The sequence below is a fragment of the Peromyscus maniculatus genome, chromosome 6 (assembly GCF_049852395.1).
Source record: "Peromyscus maniculatus bairdii isolate BWxNUB_F1_BW_parent chromosome 6, HU_Pman_BW_mat_3.1, whole genome shotgun sequence".
In the NCBI taxonomy this organism is placed as follows: Eukaryota; Metazoa; Chordata; class Mammalia; order Rodentia; family Cricetidae; genus Peromyscus; species Peromyscus maniculatus.
The window spans coordinates 100,781,742-100,799,848 of record NC_134857.1 but is presented as its reverse complement, the minus strand read 5'-3'; the positions used below and the strand labels follow the sequence as shown (position 1 = coordinate 100,799,848).

At 46.9% G+C, this 18,107-nt stretch overlaps 1 protein-coding gene across 9 annotated transcripts in view; it reads left to right on the top strand.

The window, feature by feature from the left end:
* Positions 1-18,107, top strand: part of Tlcd4 (TLC domain containing 4) — a 66,865-nt gene that overhangs the window by 8,954 nt on the left and 39,804 nt on the right. For 2 of the 9 annotated variants that reach the window (XM_006977848.4, XM_042279811.2), the window contains 2 exons: positions 2,467-2,551; positions 16,571-16,709. The exons of 1 other annotated variant lie outside the window; for it this stretch is intronic. The gene's annotated coding sequence lies outside the window, so the exon portion shown is untranslated. Of the gene's footprint in view, positions 1-2,466; positions 2,552-8,198; positions 8,337-8,622; positions 8,821-10,238; positions 10,569-16,570; positions 16,710-18,107 lie in introns of those variants that run through there. 6 more of the 9 variants (XM_042279814.2, XM_042279812.2, XM_076574882.1 and 3 more) reach the window with 5 other exon arrangements.

Genomic DNA, 18,107 nt, shown 5'->3' with positions numbered 1-18,107 from the left:
TCTCTCTCTCTCTCTCTCTCTCTCTCTCTCTCTCTCTCTCTCTCACTCTCTCTCTCTCTGTGTGTGTGTGTGTGTGTGTACACTCAGGTATGTACATCAGTTAAACAGTGTGAGACATATAGTAGGACACAAGATGTATTTGGTTAACTGAACCCTTAACATCATGATGTTCCTGATACCTGCTTTGTGGTCCTGAAACTCTGCTGTTTGATACAGATTGACCTACAATGTCTGACCAAATCAAACAAAGCACCTTTTTATTCTATTTTATTTTATTATTTTGCTTTTTAAACAACCTCAGTAAAACAACACCAGCAAGTGTCTTTAATTTGTCCTTCCTTCAAGAAGACCAAAGCTGGGTCTCAGTCTATTTACATCACAATAGTAATAGCAATAAACAAGTTAGTATAACTCCCATTGTTCATTGAGTGCCTACTAGATCTGAAATACAGCACAGACACTCACCTAGGTTCTTCAGTCCCTCTAGCAAACATCATTATTGTCGTCATGTGTAGATGAGGAGACTGTAGCTCAAGGGTTCTCTTTTCTAAGGTCATGCCCATATCAGTGTGTCTGACGTTAACAATCTTCCTCTCAGTCACACAAGCTCTTGCTGCCTCATAGCAGGTCACACTGCCTCCTCCTTCTCAGTTTTTTATCTCCTCAGTCCATTGCCTAAAACCCCCCACTGTCTTCTCATCTCCTGAGCAGAGTCTACATAATTTAGAGTGGCATAATTTATTTTTAATAATCTCTCATCGCCTTAGTGGCCTCGGCTTCTGCGGCCGTTTCTGTAAGTGTATGTCGTATACTCCTGATTTGGGGGGCTCTCGAGGGCAGGGGGGATATTCTGGGTCCCTCCATGCTTCTGTGGATTTACATGTTCCTTCTCTTTCTGGAGACTTCTTCCTTCACATCTGCCTGGGCTTTGAGCTAAAAATCCCAAGTTCTAGCCAGTCTCTCTTGTGAGATCTAACCTCTCGGTGTTTTATTCTCCTACTGGGAAATGGCTATCCGTTTCCTAGAAATGGTTATATGGAAAGAACTGCGGCTTTCCCATCCACTGCTTGATCTCTGGAAATGCCTGGCTTCTGTAAGCCATGTGGTTTTTTTTTTTTTTTTTTTTTTTTAAACCTTTTTATTTATAAAATAGGTTAATATGGGGCGGTGGTGGTACACACCTTTAATCCCAGCACTTGGGAGGCAGAGGCAGGCGGATCTCTGTGAGTTCGAGGCCAGCCTGGGCTACAGAGTGAGTTCCAGGACAGGCTCCAAAGCTACACAGAGAAACCCTGTCTCGGAAAAAAAAAAAAAAAAAAAAAAAGGGTAATATGATGCTTTGGTGTTGCCTGATACATTATAAGTACTCAGAATAAACAGTCATTACTCAGTTCCTGTGCAATTAAATAAGAGTCACATATATTAGTCTAGCACAATAATTTTGAGCACACTCTTCTTCCTTAGTGATGCTCTGGCCACCCTTTGAATAGGTTCAACACAAACTATTTTGTGATTTATTTGTTTCCATGTGTGTGGTAGGTTGCGCTTGTAGACATCTGTTTGTAGTCCTGAAGTTGACGTCAGACGTCTTCCTCAGTCATTGCACACCTTATTCATCAAGGCCAAGTTTCTGAATTACACTCAGAGCTGGTTGAAAAGACCAGCTCTAACTAGCCAGCTTGCTCTGGGAATCCCTTCTCTCTGCCTTCAGTGCAGTCTGCCACACCCACCTTTGCATCTCCAAGGGTGCTGGGGGTCCCAACTCAGGTCCTCCTCCTGCTCGCACAGCATGCGCCTTGTCCGCGGGGCCATCTCTCCGACCTCTTTTTCCGTAAACATTCTATACATTTAACCCATGGTTGGCCGTGTGTGTCTCAGTTCTCGTCTCCTCTGCTAGCCTGGAACTCTGTGAGCACAGGGACTATGGTTGATCTACCCCAACCTAGTAGACACTGGTATTTAATACACGTTGGCTGATTGGCTGCCTGGATATACCCATGAATGGACAAAAAGTGAGCCTCACAGGACTTAACTGAGTGACAGTATGCCCAGTAGTGTTGGTTTGATTTGGCAGTGTTTACTGAGTGTAGTTTGCTTCACCCTTTTCTCTTTCACAGTAGTGGACTTGAACCTAAGGCCTCACACATGCTGGGCAAGCGCTCTGCTGCTGAGGTCCATCCCCGACTCGACTCTCTCTCTCTCTCTCTCTTTTATTTTGAGACTGGATCTCCCAATGTTGCCCAGGTGGTCTCGAACTCATTCTGTAGCACAGCCTGGAACTTGAGGTTCTCCTGTTTCAGTCTCCCAAGCAGCCAGGAGACTGCACGACCAGATCTGGCTTCCATACCCAAAACTGTTGGAGCTCAGTGATTCCGTTTAATTCCCACAGAAACTCAAGTTAGGTCTTAGCCTCGTGAAATCTATTTAAAAAAAAAATTATTCAAGGTTATTATCACTGTTTTTCAGATAAAATAACTGAGGTCGACATAGCCTACTTCAAGTCCCACTGCTAGTAAGAGATGTAAAAACCGGCATTGCGTCACCAGCAAAGGTGAGAGGACACCGTCTGGGAGGCAGTTTTTCCCCTCATGGGTCCCAGGGATTGAACTCAGGTTTATCAGTCTTAGCCGCAAGCACCCTTACCTGCTGAGCCATCTTGCCAGCCCCAATGGGCTATGTGTGTGTGTGATTTTATGTGTTTATTTCTTTTCACAAGGTTCTAGTTATTTTGCCACAGCTGGTTTGAAAGATATAATTTTGAGCATCCATCACTATGATACCAGTTTACTTGTAAAAATAAAATATGTGTGTATGTAAAATGTACACTTATAAGCTTGTTGAAATTTTTAAAGGAAAGAGCATGAGGGGAGCTATGGGGACACGAAAAGAGGTTTATTGGAGGGACTGGTAGTTGCATTTGGGGAGACGGAGCTGAGACCTGGGATGAACATGTAGGGTATGGTGGTAGAGGGAGGTCTGAGCAAGAATGGAGGAATTTCATGCAAGGCAGCCCTGAGTCCAGTCCCCAGCACCACATAAACTAGGTATAGCTGCACCTGCGTGTAATCCCAGCACTTGGAAGTGGAGGCAGGTGGATCAGAATTTCATGGTCACCCTCAACTATCAAGTGAATCTGAGACTAGCACATGTGAGTCAGAGGACAGCTTGCGGGAGTCCCATGTGGGTTCCGGGGATCGAACTTGGGTTGTCAGGCTTGGCAGCGGGTGCCTTTACTTATTCAGCCACCTCTCTCTCACCGGCCCCCAACAATTGAAGTCTCTGAGTTGGATGACTCGAGGCACGATGCGTCCACAGCAGAGAAAGCTAGAGAAAGAAGAGTATGGCTTACCCACCATGCTACCCTGAATGCACCCCATCTCACCTGATCCTGAGAGCTGGACCTGACTAGTATGTGGGAGGAAGAATGAAGAACCTGGAGAGGAGAGACAATGTGTTCTATATTTTACTACACTGGATCTGGGAAAACATACCAGCACACTAGGAACGTAGGTCTGGAGCTCAAGAGAGTTCTCCACGGCTAGTGGACAGTAGGGTTGATGTCAGACATGTTGGGAGCATGGAGAGACAGGACAGACAGTAAGGTACAGATGAGATAAGGTTAGCAGTGGGCGAGGTCATCACCTGGGTCAGGAGGAAATGAACTGAGTTAAAGGTTAATTGCAAAACACCGATTAAGTACCAGAGGAGGAAAGCACAAATGTTCCTGGTTTCTAGGAGCCATGCATACTTTGACATGAACAGCCCAAGGGCTCAGGGATGTCGGCAAGAGCTTATTGAGACATAAGAGCTGAAGGTTGATCAAGTAAGACCACTGTGTGTGTGCGTGTGTGCATATGTGCATGTTATCTCTGGGTGGGGGTGTGCTTACCTGTGTACATGCATATGGAATCAGAAGTCAGGTCAAGCTGGATGTCTTTCCCCTCCTGTGCTCTGCCTCACAGAGCCTCTCACTGAAGCAGGAGCTTGCCATTTTGGTTAAAATAGATGGCCAGTGAAGCCCTGGGATCCGCCTGCTTCTCCTGTCCCCTGAGGGTGCAGGTGTGCGGGCACACCCAGCTTTTTTCTTTTTATTAAGAATTTTTAAAAATTTAAGCCGGGCGTTGTTGGCGCATGCCTTTAATCCCAGCACTTGGGAGGCAGAGCCAGGCGGATCTCTGTGAGTTCGAGGCCAGCCTGGGCTACCAAGTGAGCTCCAGGAAAGGCGCAAAGCTACACAGAGAAACCCTGTCTCGAAAAACCAAAAAAAAAAAAAAAATTTTTTTAAAAATTCATTTTACATACCAAAGAGTCCCCTCTTCCCTCCTCCCATCCCTCTAGCCTCCCCCTCCCGACACCTCCCCAATCCCTCCTACAAGAAGGTAAGGCCTCCCCTGGGGAGGTACATTTAGTAGGGGCAGGTCCAAGCCCCTCCCCCTGCCTCAAGGCACACACCCAGCTTTTTAAGTGAGTCCTGGATTCAGAATCAGATGAAAGGGCAATGAATTTGAGAATAAAAGACAATAAACCTCTTTTCTCGTCCCCATAGCTCCCCTCATGCTCTTTCCTTTAAAAATTTCAATAAGCTTATAAGTGTACATTTTACATACACATGCTACTACTACCTAGAATTCACCAAAAAGAAAAAAAAAAGGGAGGGGGTGGGAATTTCAAGGAAATGAAAGACAATATTGTAGGTAAGATTGAAGGAAACCCTGTAGTGTTCAATGTAACCAATGGAAAAAAGACTCATTCTAAGATACATTATTGGGAAGTTTCAGACTTTTAAGCATAATGGGAAAATCTAGGAAGAAAAGAAGTCAGAGAGGCGTAGGAACTGTGGAGACATCAGCTGTTTCAGCACCACTGAGAACAGGAAAAGGACATTTTCTGACGGTGTGCTTCTTGTGTGCCTCTCCGAACAAGGTGGTGTTGAGTCTGTGCTTCAGCAACACCAGAGTCAAGTCAGTGGCATGTTTGGGTGTTAGAAGACATTACCCATGGGTATTTGGTGGATATGTTAAGAAATTTGGACAGCATTTTGGCTAGATACATGTTCTAAAAGGCAAATAAAGCACGGTCAGTTATTAACTCCAGAGGGGAAACATTCAAGAAAAATGTTACCACGTACTCTACTTGGCAATGCATTCTGTTCACCTGGTCAGGATGATGTAAGCCTTAATTACTGTTTATCAACTGTGATGAGGCTAATTTGGGAGCAAGGGCAGGGCAGGTGTCGGGGGATGTGGCGGCAATGGTGCTGTGGGAAAGAGCTAGATCCTCAAATACAGTGACAAGATGTCAGTCAATAACGCCTGGAACTGAAAATCAAGAAACTGTACAGGAGTGGTATTAGGGGCTGGAGAGATGGCTCAGAGGTTAAAAGCACTGACTGCTCTTCCAGAGGTCCTGAGTTCAAGTCCCAGCAACCGCATGGTGGCTCATAACCATCTATAATGAGATCTGGTGCCCTCTTCTGGTGTGCAGACATATATACAAACAGAACACTGTATACATAATAAATAAATAAATAAATAAATCTTTAAAAAAGAATGGTATTAGAAAATAGGGAATACAAAGCAGGGGTTGAGGCCGGGCTGAAGATAGGTGAGAAGTGGGCAGGCTATGGCTTTTACTTGAAACTTTAAAAATTTCATATATATATATATTAATTTTATTAAAATAAAATGGAAATAAAAGTAATACATATATATTCAGTGAGAAAAGCATACAATGTAAGCAAAAAGAACCCAAAAGTTATCCAGACTGTCACCCCCACAGGGATAACATTTCTTAGTATTTTCAGACAGTTCCTTCCTAAAACACTGTTGAAAGTACTTTCAAATACTTGATGTCTGGCAAAAAAAAATTCTTGATATCCTAAAAATTCTAAAGCAGTTATTCATTCTTATTACTAACTGAACCAACAACCCCCCCCCATTCCCTCCCCTCCCCTCCCCTCCTCTCTCCCTCCCCTCCCCTCCTCTCTCCCTCCCCTCCCCTCCTCCCCTCCCCTCCTCTCTCCCACTCCTGTGCTGCAGATGAACCCAGGGCCTTGTACATGCCAGGCAAGAGCTCTGCCTCGGAGCCATATTCCTAGCTCTAGCCAAAACTTTCTGATCGGAATGTGTGGTACCATTTAGGCCCCATCTCTCCAATAGTCAGAGGAGAACCGAGGCAGTTTTTGGACACTTTTTCCTGAGCTACCTTGCTATTTTAAAAACAAAGTCATTTCCAGCCTCAATTTTACAATCAGCTCTATTTAGAAGTGTAAGGATTTTTTTTTGGGAAACTAATTCATCAGGGAAATTTGCAGCATTTAAGGGAATTTCTCTATTTTTTTCTTTTTAAGAGTAAATGAATAAACACTTTTACTTCCCTTGAGCTGTTTCTATGATCAAAAGCATTAAAAGTACAACTTAGCCTTGATGTCCACATTAAGAGTGCAGAAGGACTTCAGAGAGTAAACACAGAATTTTGAGGAAGTTTCATTAGTTTCCTTTATTCACCAAACTAGGATTTAAGGTGAATAAAGGAAATGAACTGTCTAAAGAAATTAAACTGCATAAAAATTTCAGAAAACATTCAGTTGATATTCTCTCCTAAAGTCATTTTTTAAATTGGTTTAAAAGTTTTAACATTCAAGCTGGGTGTGTATTACAGTGAATCTTGTATGAATTAGTTGCCAGCCTGGGATACCTGAGACTGTCTCCGGGGAGAGGTCGAGAAAAGTAAGTTTTGAGATTCAACTAGTATTTTCTGAACTCTTTGCAGATCCCAGACTTTGTCCTTAATATAGTCACTACGTATGATCTCAGTACACTCTTGCAGTTGGTGATGCATTCCTAGAGGCCTAATAGGAAGGAACAGTGAGACATCCAGTGTATTCCTGTAGGCTTGCTTGGCTTGCTTGAATTATAGATGTCAAAGGTAATGATGGTGCATTTATCAGGGGTGAACAGAGCAACTGACAACCCACAATGATAAGCGAGGCGAGTGCCTGTAGATGACTGACTCCGGAGATAGCACTGTGAAATTTGTCCTATCTGGACTGGCACCGCAGATATCTGCATATAACCATCACAAGCCCACAGAGTTATGAGAGAGCTCCGTGAGTACATGGAGCAGCTATGGATCAAAGCAAAACAGTCAAGGCCTATGCAGGTTGTGAAGTATCCATAATGTCACAGGTGTGGCCACAGCGCTGCTGTCCTGGAATGCTCTGAGTGTCTTGGGCAGAACGTGGGGGATAGCTTGCATAGTCTTCCTGGTTGTGTTTCTGACCCTGTCGCCGATTAGAGGTTTTTCTCCGGGCCAACACCTGGGGCTTTCAGAAATAACTGAATTGCTGTTCCATTTATATAGATGAAGACATTGAGCTTCAGTGAGGTCAGTTAGCTGAAGACAGCGCTACTAAAAGGAATTCTAGGTTCTAATAAATAGGATTTCAGTTCTATTACTTTCCTGTTGAATATAAATACATGTTATGTGATGTGATGTTATGTGTGCATTTTCTGGCCTAATTCGGCAGCAGATGTGTCGCTGTGTGTGTACATATTAGGTCAAATAATAAGCTTTATTGTCTTTCTCAAAACTGCCCTACGTCATTAGTGGTGGAATTTCTAAATGATTCCATTTATTTAGAACTTACTTCTTTCCAAAAATAGGATTTGTGACTGCATTTTGCAAATTATAGAGCTTATATGTGCTTTTTCATTATTATTATTATTATTATTATTATTATTATTATTATTATTATTATTATTATTTCCTCCCAGGCAATTCTGTCTGGTTGATACAGCAGATCAGAAAGCACAAGTTTATGAATTTGGCAACTTGGGATACTCAGCCTGTATAAAAATGTCCAGTCCTACTTAAACACCATGAACACAGGGGGGGTCCCGGATGTAGATAGATTGCTCATGTATCCATTTTTGTTACGTGGAAATAGAATCCAGGGCCTTGGGCATGCTAGGCAGGAGCTACACTCGCAGACTGCTTGCGGGCCCTTCAAGGGTGTTCTCCAGAGGTTTGGGAAGAGGCTGCTGGGGAGACAACACGCCTCTTCTGCACACACGCCTCCTACCCGGTTTGGCACGCACCTGCAGCCTCAAACCAGAACGGGGCGGGGCTCGACTTTGGCCATGTCAGACGTGGCAGGAAAAAAAAAAGCGATTGCCCTTTCGTCCCCTTCCCGATAAGCAAAACATGCCGATCACTTGCCCAGCATTTGGGCATATAAAGCAGAATTCAGCACTGGGAAAGGTTTTGGGTTACGTGGCGAGCCAGGGCGCTGACCGCCGCGGGGGCGGACTCACATACTTCTCCCCACTTGCGAGGTCTGTGACTTGCTGGGAAAGCCCGCGAACCACACACTCCCGGCCCCCGGGGGCGAGGGTGAGCTCTCGGGCTCCCATCGCAGCCCACCGCCGGAGCTCGGCCACTGCGAGCCCCCGCCGAGACCGAAGTTCCAGCGCGGGGAGGTGGGCCCCACGCGCGGCCTCCGGGCCCCGCCCACTCTGGCCTGGGGTCGGAGCCGCGGCGAGCGCCAGCCGAGTGCGAGCGGCCGCGGCCCCTTTAAGGAGCCGCTCTGCGGTAACCCGAGCCCGCAGTCCGGGCGGGCGGGCGCGGCGGCAGCGGCGGCGCGAGCCTCGGCGACTGCTCCTCCAGGCGTCCCCGGCTCTCCCGCGAGCATCTCGCGCGTGGCTCCGGCCGCCGCAGCCCTCGGGCCGGGCCGGATGACCAGGCGCCTGTGAGCTCCGCGGCGCTCTCCCGGCCCCGCGCAGCCGCCGCCCGCGCGAGTCATCCCGGGACCCGGCACAGGTGACGCCGTTTGGACGGGATCCGGGAGGAGGGCGGCCTCGCCCCAGCGCAGCTTTCGGGCACGGCGCCGCGGCGCACCGGCCTAAGGCGGCCGAGCTCGGGCGCCCGAGGCGGGTGGGAGCGCGCGGGAGGCTCCGGCAGGTGTGCGGCGGCGCAGCATCCTTCCTGCCGCCGGCCGGCCCCGCGACGCGTGGCTTGGAGCAGATGATGTCCCGGGCCCCGCGGCCCCCCGCGCCGCCCCGAGATCCACTCTTGCGGGCTGCTCGGTCCGGTGGTCCGTCCGGGCTTTCTGCTTGGCTAGCGGCGCCTAAGGGGTCTGAGCCCAAAGCGGGTGGGTGCAACCTCTGGGCCTGCAGGGGACGCTTTCTTTCAAGAGACCCAGCTCACAGTCGGGCGCATCAAGTGGCATTCCCCCCTCCACCCCAGCCTCTTTCTAAAACAAGTAGCTTTTATTTACCCCTGCGGTTCTCAAGTGGGTCCCATTTTTAGCAACCCCAAGTGCTGAAGTCTAGTGGAGGGGGAATTGGTTTTTCTTTTCAGCACTATATAATAACCACTGGCAAGTTGATTAAACTAAGTGCCTTGGTTTACCCTGTCAGGAAATAGGGTCTCTAATGCCAGTATTGATTTTTCCCACCTTTCCGAGATGGTCGGGAAGCCTCTGTGAAAGTAGTTTTGAGTTGTTCATGTTCATTTAAGGGTCACTTGCTGGCCTGTGTGGTTGTTGTTGTTGTTGTTGTTTTTCATTGCATTTGCGAGTCCGTGGGAACGTGTATGTAAAATTGCGAAATATTAAAAAGTGATCTTTGATGTTTAAATTAATTCAGATACCAGTTTGGAGGCAGTGTGGAAGAGTTTGTGTGGATGGTGGGAATTAATGTGTTTAGAGTAGACACAAGTCTGTCTTTGTATTTAGCAAAACCTTTACATGGTCCCGAAATTGAGGGAGGAAAGGATCTTGGATGGCGAAATGCTTCTGTACGAACACGTGCTGGGTGGAACATTGCTTTACCTTTATAAGAAGCTCCTAAATGAATAAATTCAGGAATCCCACTTCCCGTTTCTTAAGTGCTCTATCAAGTTAAAGATGTTTTCTCTTTTCTTTTCCTTAACTTGTGTGGATGAAACTAATTTAGAAACGTGTGCCCGCAATGTCAAACTTGAAAGGCTAGCTTGTGGAGCTTCCCTTCTGCTATGCCATGTGGTGATCCAGAGAATTTATTTTGAAGGTGCTTCTTTGTCTCCCTTCTGAGTCCCTGCAACTCCTCCTCCTCCTCCTCCTCCTCCTCCTCCTCCTCCTCCTCCTCCTCCTCCTCCTCCTCCTCTTCACCACACTGCCTCTGTCCAGTGTTTGGCTCTTTACTGTGTCATTTTGCACGAGTTTTATCTGTTTGGGCTGGATGCCTTTGACCCAGTTGCTTAGTCATTATTAGTAGCTTTGTGTTTCTATTCCTTCCAGTAAAAGCCTTCATCACTTGGGGAAAAGAATTACGGCTCTCACCACTCATGTCCTAGACTCACTTGGAAGGGACTAGGGAGGACAGTTGTCAGAAGGTTGGAACATCAGTCACCAGAGAAGATGGTCGTTTGCTAAGGGTTTTCTGAATAGACCCACAGAGGAAAGATGCAAAAGTTGGCCTGTCCTTGTGTGGTTTCCTGAAATCTCCGTCGGGGAGATTCCCTTGGATTGCCATCAGAGGCCCTGGGAGCACTGAGTTCTCAGAAGGCCTGCTGGAGTGCTCAGCTAGGTAAGAGCATTCCCTGCAAAGGACTGGGAAGAAGTGGTACCTCCGTAGGCAGGGTTGGCCGCCCTCCTGGCCTCACATAACTAATGGGCAAGAGAGCCTGGTTTCCGAAGGGAAACAGGAGAGGGGCTGCCGGGGAGTGAGGAGGGAGCGGAGTAGGCTTGAGGTTGATCAGTCACTCTCTGAGTATTTATTGTCCCTCACCATCAAGGGCAGCTGTGTTATAGTCATCAGACCTGTTCACTCAGCTCCCTTGGTGCTCTAAAGGAGACCTGGCATGTCTGCATTCTTCTCAAAGCCCTGCATTTATTAGAGGACACCACACAGTTGAGTTCATGAGAAACCCTTCAGACCTCAAATCTTCCCCCACCTGCTTCCAAGTTAATGTTCTTTATCTTATCTTTTGAGCTTGAGTATCGCTTGGGAGGTTAAGAAGACCGTGAAGGGTTAGTTAGGCTGTGGACATGAGATACAGAAAACGGCGGTGTTTCTTTTGAGGAAGGTGGTGAACTCGTCAGAATAGTGGGCGTATGTACAGGGGTGGGCAGCCTGGAGGGTAGAGTTATGAGAGTTATGTTGGATAGCTCGCACCATCATCCTTGAGCAGGGAAGGTGTCCCAGCAAGTGCAGTTTCCTCGTGCTTCCCTATGTCCACTTGCCCCTGTGAAGGGAGAGCCGTGTGGAGGTGGAGTAACCGTGTGTCCTTGGGATGGATAAACACACTTGAACTGGGTGATAGGGACCGCTATATTCACCTGACACTGGCCATGGTGCTCTCTGTATGAATACATCACATCAGGAAAGAGGTGCTTTTATAAGGAAACCTGAAGTACTTTGGCAGTGCTTTTCTTTGAAGGATGAAAGGTGGCACACTGAGAAGCCGAGCCCTGCTGCTCTGAGGCCTGTAGTTCCGTGGAAGGCCTTGGATGTGCAGCCAGCGGATCCCAGGCCGGAGAAGCTCCGATAAAGTGGAACTAGAAAAGGGGTTTCTTGGCTCAGATAACATGGGTGTATTTAGGAAGAGGTAATCCCGTGGAGACATAAGGAGCTTGGAAAGTAGTGTAAAAGGCCACTGTTCTTGAAAATACCCCCCCCCCCAGTAAGATAGCTGCACATCTGCTCCGAGCTTGAACCACATGGGAGAAGGGAGCTGGTGAACAATGGGACCGATGTCCTAGGCCTGTCTGAAGCAATGTTCCAAACTTCTGGGGCTAAGGACGTCAGAAAGTGCATTTTTACTTTGAGACCCAGAACATGAATAAGTACATGAGTGTCTGAAGCAAGTTTTGTTCTTACTCTGTTTCTAGTCTGAGTTTTTAGGAACTCCTCACCTCCAGTCCCCTATTTGTTTAATCAATGGAAAGCCATGTTTATTGGGGGTCAGGGTGGGGTGGAGGTGGAGATGCTGGGGGAGGTGATTGAGAGCTGTCTGGATCTGTCAATGGGGACAGAAGAGCGTGTGGGAACTCATCTGGTTTGTGAGGGTATGAGACTCATACAGACGCAAGGCAGCTGGATGGGGAAGATGGGAACAGGGACTTCCCACTTTGTCCCTTTTACTGCAAAGCCAAGCAATTGCTTTTGAAGGGCCAGGAGGAGGAAGAAGTGTGGAAAGGAAGTTGCGTTTGGATTTCAAAGCAGATTTCTTTGGAGCAGCGGCTTTCTCTCCGCAGAGTGAAGAAATAAATGGCCCTGAACAAAGTAGCTGATGGATTTAGGTCATGTCCTCTTCTGCGGGCTGCCTCGGGCAGCGCGGGGGCTTAGATGTGGGAAGATGAGTAGGAGGCTCCTACTTCCTGGCTTTGAGGGGTTCTGAGCGAAGCTCAGGGAGTGTGTTGTGTTGTTTTTAAGCCTCCCTTGGTGTTTGAACTCAGTAAGAAGTTGGCTGCTGGCCTCACCAAGAATTGGAACAGTTTTCTCATTCTCTTTTATCACACAGCGAGGCTATCAGGACTTCCTCAGAGGCCTATTTCATGACCCATGATCAAATTCAAGTTTCTGCCTCGGCCAGTGTCAGGCAGCGAATTCTAATGTGTGCCCTGGAGTTGACTAAGGGCCGAGACTCTTCTTTGGGTTTTTGATTTCCTTTTTCATCACAATTAACATTTGATTCCCAACACCTAACACCTTGACACTTCTCTCCGCCGGTGAAATGAAGCCTACCGAAAAAGGGACACAGGTATCAGAGTCCACCCTAGCCCGTTGCTTAGTGACTTCGTGCTTTCGTCATTGACATTCGACCTAGTTGGAGCCCCTCTTTGAAGCATCTGGATTCCTTATGTGCCGTTCTTTACTGCAGGTGACATTTTTTAGGTGTTTGAGTTCACCCGGTTTCATCTGCCTGGCATTTGTCCAATGCTTCCAGTTCTGGTTTCACTAATATTATCTCTCACCTCCCCTAACTTTGGGTATCTGCCCAGCGACTCCCGTGAGCCCAGTTTTGGATCCTGGATTCTAGAAACAACTATACACCAACTAGCTGTCTATACTGGCTTTCATTTGACTTTCAGTTTGGGGGATAAGGAGAAACGATCTTGGTCAAGTTCATTTTACTTAGTTTTTACCATTGAATCCACTGAGAGATATATTTGGGGGGCTGGGAATGAACACAGTAGGGTGACACAGCCCGGTTTAAGCCTCTGCATTTAGCCTCCAGCACTACAAAGGACGAGAAAAAGGAAAGTGTGTATAGACAGCGTTGAAGATGCCTTTCGTGCTGCTATGTATTTACTTAATGGAATGGCAGCAAAAAGAAATTTTAACTGATGAAGTTTTAGGGCTTTTTTTTTTTTTTTTTTTTTTTTTTTTTTTTTTTTTTTTGAGACAGGGTTTCTCTGTGTTGCATTGTGCCTTTCCTGGAACTCACTCTGTAGCCCAGGCTGGCCTCGAACTCACAGAGATCCGCCTGCCTCTGCCTCCCAAGTGCTGGGATTAAAGGCGTGCGCCATTCCCCCCGCCCCCTTGAATTTTTAGTTTTTTTAATTAAATGTAAAAGCCCCCTAGACAGAGTGTTGCATTTTTAAAATGGGACACAGTTTTTAAAACTAGTCTTGCTGGATTAACATGCTTGCTCTAATACATGTAAAAATACTGGGGCACATGAATTTAGTCAAATTTTGTCATTTGTTAATGCTTTTTTAAAAAAATTATGTGCATTTGTGTGAAGGTATCAGATCCCCTGGAACTGGAGTTACAGACAGCTGTGAGCTGCCATGTGGGTGCTGGGAATTGAATCCAGGTCCCCCTGAAGAACAGCCAACAGCCAGTGCTATTTACCACTGAGCCATGTCTTCAGCCCCCTGTTAAAGCTTCTTTAAGGACTCATAAAGATTACAGCTTTGCTCAGATTGAGCAATATCCTTTGTCTTTTTTTTTAAAATTTGTTGTGTGTGTATATGTAGGTGTGTGTGTGAGTGTGTGTGTGTGTATGAGTGTGTGTATGTGTGTGTGTATGTATGTGTGAGTGTGTGTGAGTGTGTGTGTATGTATGTGTGTGAGTGTGTGCGCGCGCGCGCGCGCGCGCGCGCGCGCGTGTGTGTGTGTGTGTGTGTGTGTGTGTGTATGTGTGTGTGTGTGTGTGTGTAAGCCAGGAATCCACATCCATGTCTTTCCCAAGCACTCTCCACCTTGTTTGTTTGTTTTTAAAGACAGGGCCTCACTCTGTAGCCCTGGCTGTCCTGAAACTCACTATGTAGACCAGGCTGGCCTCAAACTCAGAGATCCACCTGCCTCTGCAGACTGGAATTAAAGGCATGGGCTCTCTCATGCCCACCGGGTGCTTTCCACCTAGGTTTTAAAGACAGCATCACCTGCTGAAACTGGAGCTCAGTGTTGGCTAGACTAGTTGGCCAGAAAGCCCCTGGATCCTCCTGTTTCTGCAGGTGGGAGCCACCCCCGGTGAGGGTGGGGGCGGAGGTGGGGGTGGAGGTGGGAGGAGGCTGGAGATCCTAACTCACTCAGGTCCTCGTGACGGCACAGCAGCTCTTTACCCACTGAGCCATCCCTCCAGGTCCGCTTTTCAGATTTTTGAAAGCCTGTGTGTTACTGAAAAGATTTCTTACTTTTGTGTTTTGTAGAAAAATGAAGTGCTGTAGGGCAAGATAAAGGTTGGGGTGGGAGGCCAGGAGGGAGGACTTATCCCTGAAGCGAAGGCAGCCTTCTGGCAACTCCTAGATTCTCGTCTTAGAAGCAAGCCCTCAGACACTGTGGGTTTGGAGGGCTTGATAATGACTCCTTATGGCCCAGGATAATAAATGTTTTCCCAACCATGTGTGGTACATTCTCATTAGGTACTTAGGACTCTGAGGCAAGAGGATTGCAAGTTTGAAGCCAGCCTCGGGACTTAGTGAGACCTAAGTCTCAAAATAAAAGTGGGTAAAGAGGAAGCCAGCTGTGGTGGCACATAATCACAGCACTTGGGAAGCCGAGGCAGGGTCATCAGGAGTCACCAACAGTCTGTGCTTTGTAAGGAGTTGGAGGCCAGAATGGGCTATATGAGACCCTGTCATAAGTAAAGAAATACAGCCAGGCGGTGGTGGCGCACGCCTTTAATCCCAGCACCCGGGAAGCAGAGCCAGGCGGATCTCTGAGTTTGAGGCCCATCTGGGCTACAGAGTGAGTTCCAGGAAAGGTGCAAATCTACACAGGGAAACCCTGTCTCGAACAACAACAACAACAACAACAACAACAACAAAGGAATACGTGGATTGGGATGTAGCTCAGGAGTGTGATATGCCTAGCATATATCAAAGCCCTGAGATCAGTCACAGCATTGGAGCTGGGCGGAGAAGAAGGGATTTGGGACAACATGAAAATATATATACACTATAGCAACATAAACTAAATTTAGGGGGAAAACATAAAAGCAGTGAGGTGTGAGTAAAGCTGCCTTGTGTACTTTGCAGTCCTGTTCTCTCCTTGCTCCCAGCTCTGGTTGGTAGTACTCCAGTGACCAACAAGGATACTGCACAGGGAGACCAGAGAACTTGGACTGTTCCTGGTTCCGAGGATCCCAGGGCCTTTCTGACCAGCTAGCCTAGCTATTCACTGAGCTCCAGTTTCAGCGGGCTGTGTGGTCTTTGAAAACAAGGTGGGGAGTATTTGAGGAAACACTGAATGAAGACTCGTGGTTTCCACACACACTTTCACATGTGTGACACCCCCCACACCCCATACCTATACAACACAAATTTCTCCTTTGAGTTTTTACTCGAGGCAACACCGTATCTGCAGAGGCTATGTTCACACCAACCATCTGTGCTTCATACAGTAAAACCTCGTGGCTTGGCTTTCTGATGCCATTTCAGATCAAGTTCTCCAGTGCTAGCCAGGGCGCTCCGTAAAAGTCAGTGGGGTGAGGTGTAAGTTCATAGGCTTAACCCAGAAATAGCTTTAACAGGACCTAAAGGGACACATGACCAAAATAAACAGCAACGTGACACTCTTCCTGGATAGCTTTTCTTCACAAGGTAGTACACAGTATGTGATTCTTTTATATATTAGCCCAACCCTAGTTCATAAAGCTGGGGAAACTGACGACTCAGAAGTGCTGGGGGGTGGGGTGAGGGATGGGTCTGAGCTTCTGGACGCATAGTCACCAAATGCTTGTCTGAGCAACAGCGTCCTAGGGCAGATCTCTGTAGCCCAGGCAGAGCCTACCTGTGATCCTCCTCTTCAGCCTCTCAGGTAGCTGGAATTACAGACCTGCATCATCAAGCCAGGCTTTCAGAACAGCCCTTTGTGATGGAGGCTGTGGGCCATGCTTAGTTCCTTTTGCATGATTCACTGTGTGTCATGAATCCAAATGTGAGATTTGTAGTTAAACTTGAGGCCATGTGAAGTGAAATGTGTGACGTGAGTGAAACATTGCTCTGGCCTGCATGTTAACCCACTAGGTTATGAAGTGGTTAACAAACAAACAAAAACAAACAAACAAACAAAAACACATCAGTGGGGTGTGGTGGCACACACCTTTAATCTCACAAGCTGATCTCTGTAAATTCAAGGTCAGCCTGGTCAATATAGTGAGTTCCAGGACTTCCAGCTCTGTGTGGAGAGATCCTGTCTCAACAGCAAAAATCAAGAACGCCAACCACATCATTTTGCTTGACTACCTGACGGGTTCCACACTGGACACTGAATCAGGTCGGTAAATGTCAACTTCCTTGGCTAATAGTGTGGCTAGATCTGGCCTTAGGTGAAGGCAGTCAGTCTCACAGGAAGAGATTAGAAAAACTGTACTCAGTACTTTGAGTGATTTTAAGTGGCCCTTAGGTAGCAGAATAAAAGACTACCTAAAGAATGTGTATAATCCATGGAGGTCTTATTGTTTTATTTTTTAAAAAAGTTTATTTTTTCTCAAGTAGTCCTGTTTCTAGGACTAGGGGGGTGGAGCAGAGGAAAAGAAGGTGCTGGGAGGTGAATGTGATCAAAGAACAATGATAGGCATACATGAAGATGTCAGAATGAAATCCACCGTGCTGCATGCTAATTAAGACAGAGTTGCCATTTACATGTTTATAAATTGTGGGTTCCACACTTGATAAAATATGTAATATTTGTCATTTCCCCACTTCTTACCCTCCTTTGTTCCCCTCCTGAAGCTAGTTCTTTTCCCCCAAGTAGTTTTTCCTCTTGCCCCTTCCGCTTCCATGTCATTTACATTAAACAACAAATAACTAGATTCCGCACAGGACAGAAAACACGCAGGATCTGTCTTTCTGAACCTGGCTTGTTTCACACAGCATGGCAGTTTATAGTCTCACTCATTTCCTGCAGATGGTAATTTTGTTCTTTGTTATGACTGACTAGAACTCCATCGTTTTCTCTTCCTTTGCCTGTCGATGGACGACACCTCAGCTGATTCCATAATCGGCTGTTGTGACTAGTGTTGCCTGTAAACCTGGGGGTGCAGCCTGTCTCTGTGGTATGCTGACTGAGATTCCTTTGGGTATATCCCCAGGAGTGGTATGGCAGGGTCAGGTGGTAGTTCTAATATTGGGCATTTAAGGGACCTTCATATTGATTCTCTCAGTGGCCTCACTGATTGGCATTCCCTCAGCAGTGTGAGTTCCTTACTCCCACGTCACCCAGGTCCTGACAACCTTCTATTATTTGTGTTCTTGAGGAGAGCTTAACGACTGGGCCGAGATGGCTCTCATTAGAGTTTTGATTTGCAGTTCCTTGATGACCAAACATGTCCCCCATATAGTTCCTGGCCATTTGTGCTTCTTTTGAGAATTGTCCAATTCACTTGCATGTTTTTGGTTTTTTGTTTGTTTGTTGTTTGTTTTTTCCGAGACAAGGTTTCTCTGTGTAGCTTTGGAGCCTGTCCTGAAACTCTCTCTGTAGATGAGGCTGGCCTCAAACTCACAGAGATCCACCTGGCTCTGCCTCCTGAGTGCTAAGATTAAAGGCGTGCGCCACCACTGCCTGGCTGAGATGAAGTTTTTGTTGTCCCCCCTCCTCCCATCTGAGGACCGAACCCAGGGCCTTTCGCTTGCTAGGCAAGTGCTCTACCACTGAGCTAAATCCCAAACCCCT